Genomic DNA, 6000 nt, shown 5'->3' with positions numbered 1-6000 from the left:
TCTAGTCCTGATAGGGATGGGACAGGTCAAATTTAGAAGGAAAAATTTTCAAATTTTTCGAAAAATCAAAAAACGCTGCATATCTTCTGAAATGCGCACAAAACCAAAAATTTTCGGAAAATTCGGAAAAAAATTAAAAGTTGAAAATTTTTAAAAATTCTTAGTTTTGTGCGCTTTTTGGACGATTTGCCACGTTTTTCGATTTTTCGAAATTTTTCGAAATTTGAAAAAAATTAAAAACGACTGCAAATGGCGTGAAACGCGAAGAAAACTAAGAGTTTTCGAAAAAATTTGAATTCAGCTAAGACAGGTGAGGCCCAGCCCTAAACAAGCAGACAAGACTTGGGACAATAACTTCTCAAGACTTGGGACAAGGACTTCTCAAGACTTGGGACAAGAACTTCTCAAGACTTGGGACGAGTGACTACTCAAGACTTGGGACGAGTGACTTCTCAAGACTTGGGACAAGAACTTCTCAAGACTTGGGACAAGTGACTTCTCAAGACTTGGGACAAGAACTTCTCAAGACTTGGGACCAGTGACTTCTCAAGACTTGGGACAAGAACTTCTCAAGACTTGGGACAAGAACTTCTCAAGACTTGGGACGAGTGACTTCTCAAGACTTGGGACGAGTGACTTCTCAAGACTTGGGACAAGAACTTCTCAAGACTTGGGACAAGTGACTTCTCAAGACTTGGGACAAGAACTTCTCAAGACTTGGGACGAGTGACTTCTCAAGACTTGGGACAAGAACTTCTCAAGACTTGGGACGAGTGACTTCTCAAGACTTGGGACGAGTGACTTCTCAAGACTTGGGACAAGTGACTTCACAAGACTTGGGACAATAACTTCTGAAGACTTGGGACGAGTGACTTCTCAAGACTTGGGACTTCTCAAGACTTGGGACAAGAACTTCTCAAGACTTGCGACAAGAACTTCTCAAGACTTGGGACAAGTGACTTCTCAAGACTTGGGACAAGAACTTCTCAAGACTTGGGACGAGTGACTTCTCAAGACTTGGGACAAGAACTTCTCAAGACTTGGGACAAGAACTTCTCAAGACTTGGGACAAGAACTTCTCAAGACTTGGGACGAGTGACTTCTCAAAACTTGTGACAAGAACTTCTCAAGACTTGGGACAAGAACTTCTCAAGACTTGGGACAAGTGACTTCTCAAGACTTGGGACAAGAACTTCTCAAGTCTTGGGACGAGTGACTTCTCAAGACTTGGGACGAATGACTTCTCAAGACTTGGGACAAGTGACTTCTCAAGACTTGGGACAAGAACTTCTCAAGTCTTGGGACAAGTGACTTCTCAAGACTTGGGAGAAGAACTTCTCAAGACTTGGGACGAGTGACTTCTCAAGACTTGGGACGAGTGACTTCTCAAGACTTGGGTCGAATGACTTCTCAAGACTTGGGACAAGAACTTCTCAAGACTTGGGACGAGTGACTTCTCAAGACTAGGGACGAGTGACTTCTCAAGACTTGGGACAAGAACTTCTCAAGACTTGGGACAAGAACTTCTCAAGACTTGGGACGAGTGACTTCTCAAGACTTGGGACGAGTGACTTCTCAAATCTTGTGACAAGAACTTCTCAAGACTTGAGACAAGATCTTCTCAAGACTTGGGACAAGTGACTTCTCAAGATTTGGGACAAGAACTTCTCAAGACTTGGGACGAGTGACTTCTCAAAACTTGGGACAAGAACTTCTCAAGACTTGCGACAAGAACTTCTCAAGACTTGGGACAAGTGACTTCTCAAGACTTGGGACAAGAACTTCTCAAGACTTGGGACGAGTTACTTCTCAAGACTTGGGACGAATGACTTCTCAAGACTTGGGACAAGTGACTTCTCAAGACTTGGGACAAGAACTTCTCAAGACTTGGGACAAGTGACTTCTCAAGTCTTGGGACAAGAACTTCTCAAGACTTGGGACGAGTGACTTCTCAAGACTTGGGACGAGTGACTTCTCAACACTTGGAACAAGTGACTTCTCAAGACTTGGGACAAGAACTTCTCAAGACTTGGGACGAGTGACTTCTCAAGACGTTGGACGAATGACTTCTCAAGACTTGGGACAAGTGACTTCTCAAGACTTGGGACAAGAACTTCTCAAGACTTGGGACGAGAACTTCTCAAGACTTGGGACGAGTGACTTCTCAAGACTTGGGAGGAGTGACTTCTCAAGACTTGGGACAAGTGACTTCTCAAGACTTGGGACAAGAACTTCTCAAGACTTGGGACGAGTGACTTCTCAAGACTTGGGACAAGAACTTCTCAAGACTTGGGACGAGTGACTTCTCAAGACTTGGGACGAGTGACTTCTCAAGACTTGGGACAAGAACTTCTCAAGACTTGGGACAAGAACTTCTCAAGACTTGGGACAAGTGACTTCTCAAGACTTGGGAGTCTAGTCCTGATAGGGATGGGACAGGTCAAATTTAGAAGGAAAAATTTTCAAATTTTTCGAAAAATCAAAAAACGCTGCAAATCTTCTGAAATGCGCACAAAACCAAAAATTTTCGGAAAATTCGGAAAAAAATTAAAAGTTGAAAATTTTCAAAAATTCTTAGTTTTGTGCGCTTTTTGGACGATTTGCCACGTTTTTCGATTGTTCGAAATTTTTCGAAAAAATTGAAATTTCTCAAAGGGGTACCCCTTTGAGAATTTTCAAAATTTTTCGAAATTTGAAAAAAAATAAAAACGACTGCAAATGGCGTGAAAAGCGAAGAAAACTAAGAGTTTTCGAAAAAATTTGAATTCAGCTAAGACAGGTGAGGCCCAGCCCTAACCAAGCAGACAAGACTTGGGACAATAACTTCTCAAGATTTGGGACAAGGACTTCTCAAGACTTGGGACAAGAACTTCTCAAGACTTGGGACGAGTGACTTCTCAAGACTTGGGACGAGTGACTTCTCAAGACTTGGGACAAGAACTTCTCAAGACTTGGGACAAGAACTTCTCAAGACTTGGGACGAGTGACTTCTCAAGACTTGGGACAAGAACTTCTCAAGACTTGGGACAAGAACTTCTCAAGACTTGGGACGAGTGACTTCTCAAGACTTGGGACGAGTGACTTCTCAAGACTTGGGACAAGAACTTCTCAAGACTTGGGACAAGTGACTTCTCAAGACTTGGGACAAGAACTTCTCAAGACTTGGGACGAGTGAATTCTCAAGACTTGGGACAAGAACTTCTCATGACTTGGGACAAGAACTTCTCAAGACTTGGGACGAGTGACTTCTCAAGACTTGGGACGAGTGACTTCTCAAGACTTGGGACAAGTGACTTCTCAAGACTTGGGACAATAACTTCTCAAGACTTGGGACGAGTGACTTCTCAAGACTTGGGACTTCTCAAGACTTGGGACAAGAACTTCTCAAGACTTGGGACAAGTGACTTCTCAAGACTTGGGACAAGAACGTCTCAAGACTTGGGACGAGTGACTTCTCAAGACTTGGGACGAGTACTTCTCAAGACTTGGGACGAGTGACTTCTCAAGACTTGGGACAAGAACTTCTCAAGACTTGCGACAAGAACTTCTCAAGACTTGGGACAAGTGACTTCTCAAGACTTGGGACAAGAACTTCTCAAGACTTGGGACGAGTGACTTCTCAAGACGTGGGACGAATGACTTCTCAAGTCTTGGGACAAGTGACTTCTCAAGACTTGGGACAAGAACTTCTCAAGACTTGGGACGAGTGACTTCTCAAGACTTGGGACAAGAACTTCTCAAGACTTGGGACAAGTGACTTCTCAAGACTTGGGACAAGAACTTCTCAAGGCTTGAGACGAGTGACTTCTCAAGACTTGGGACGAGTGACTTCTCAAGACTTGGGACAAGTGACTTCTCAAGACTTGGGACAAGAACTTCTCAAGACTTGGGACAAGGACTTCTCAAGACTTGGAACAAGTGACTTCTCAAGACTTGGGAGTCTAGTCCTGATATGGATGGGACAGGTCAAATTTAGAAAGAAAAATTTTCAAATTTTTCGAAAAATCAAAAAACGCTGCAAACCTTCTGAAATGCGCACAAAACCAAAAATTTTCGGAAAATTCGGAAAAAAATTAAAAGTTGAAAATTTTCAAAAATTCTTAGTTTTGTGCGCTTTTTGGACGATTTGCCACGTTTTTCGATTTTTCGAAATTTTTCGAAAAAATTGAAATTTCTCTTTGAGAATTTTCAAAAATTTTCGAAATTTTAAAAAAATTATAAACGACTGCAAATGGCGTGAAACGCGAAGAAAACTGAGATTTCTCGAAAAAATTTGAATTCAGCTAAGACAGGTTAGGCACAGCCCTAAACAAGCAGACAAGACTTGGGACAATAACTTCTCAAGACTTGGGACAAGGACTTCTCAAGACTTGGGACAAGAACTTCTCAAGACCTGGGACGAGTGACTTCTCAAGACTTGGGACAAGAACTTCTCAAGACTTGGGACAAGAACTTCTCAAGACTTGGGACGAGTGACTTCTCAAGACTTGGGACGAGTGACTTCTCAAGACTTGGGACAAGAACTTCTCAAGACTTGGGACAAGTGACTTCTCAAGACTTGGGACGAGAACTTCTCAAGACTTGGGACGAGTGACTTCTCAAGACTTGGGAGGAGTGACTTCTCAAGACTTGGGACAAGTGACTTCTCAAGACTTGGGACAAGAACTTCTCAAGACTTGGGACGAGTGACTTCTCAAGACTTGGGACAAGAACTTCTCAAGACTTGGGACGAGTGACTTCTCAAGACTTGGGACGAGTGACTTCTCAAGACTTGGGACAAGTGACTTCTCAAGACTTGGGACAAGAACTTCTCAAGACTTGGGACAAGTGACTTCTCAAGACTTGGGAGTCTAGTCCTGATAGGGATGGGACAGGTCAAATTTAGAAGGAAAAATTTTCAAATTTTTCGAAAAATCAAAAAACGCTGCAAATCTTCTGAAATGCGCACAAAACCAAAAATTTTCGGAAAATTCGGAAAAAAATTAAAAGTTGAAAATTTTCAAAAATTCTTAGTTTTGTGCGCTTTTTGGACGATTTGCCACGTTTTTCGATTTTTCGAAATTTTTCGAAAAAATTGAAATTTCTCAAAGGGGTACCCCTTTGAGAATTTTCAAAATTTTTCGAAATTTGAAAAAAATTAAAAACGACTGCAAATGGCGTGAAACGCGAAGAAAACTAAGAATTTTCGAAAAAATTTGAATTCAGCTAAGACAGTTGAGGCACGGCCCTGAACAAGCAGACAAGACTTGGGACAATAACTTCTCAAGACTTGGGACGAGTGACTTCTCAAGACTTGGGACGAGTGACGTCTCAAGACTTGGGACGAATGACTTCTCAAGACTTGGGACCAGAACTTCTCAAGACTTGGGACAAGAACTTCTCAAGACTTGGGACGAGTGACTTCTCAAGACTTGGGACGAGTGACTTCTCAAAACTTGTGACAAGAACATCTCAAGACTTGGGACAAGTAACTTCTCAAGACTTGGGACAAGAACTTCTCAAGACCTGGGACGAGTGACTTCTCAAGAGTTGGGACAAGAACTTCTCAAGACTTGCGACAAGAACTTCTCAAGACTTGGGACAAGTGACTTCTCAAGACTTGGGACAAGAACTTCTCAAGACTAGGGACGAGTGACTTCTCAAGATTTGGGACGAATGACTTCTCAAGACTTGGGACAAGTGACTTCTCAAGACTTGGGACAAGAACTTCTCAAGACTTGGGACAAGTGACTTCTCAAGACTTGGGACGAGAACTTCTCAAGACTTGGGACGAGTGACTTCTCAAGACTTGGGAGGAGTGACTTCTCAAGACTTGGGACAAGTGACTTCTCAAGACTTGGGACAAGAACTTCTCAAGACTTGGGACGAGTGACTTCTCAAGACTTGGGACAAGAACTTCTCAAGACTTGGGACAAGAACTTCTCAAGACTTGGGACGAGTGACTTCTCAAGACTTGGGACGAGTGACTTCTCAAGACTTGGGACAAGAACTTCTCAAGAC

This window comes from Zootermopsis nevadensis, unplaced genomic scaffold (genome assembly GCF_977971745.1).
Source record: "Zootermopsis nevadensis isolate Lab colony 2312 unplaced genomic scaffold, Znev_1.0 Znev_ptg000024l, whole genome shotgun sequence".
Lineage (NCBI taxonomy): Eukaryota > Metazoa > Arthropoda > Insecta > Blattodea > Termopsidae > Zootermopsis > Zootermopsis nevadensis.
This window is presented reverse-complemented; position numbering follows the sequence as displayed.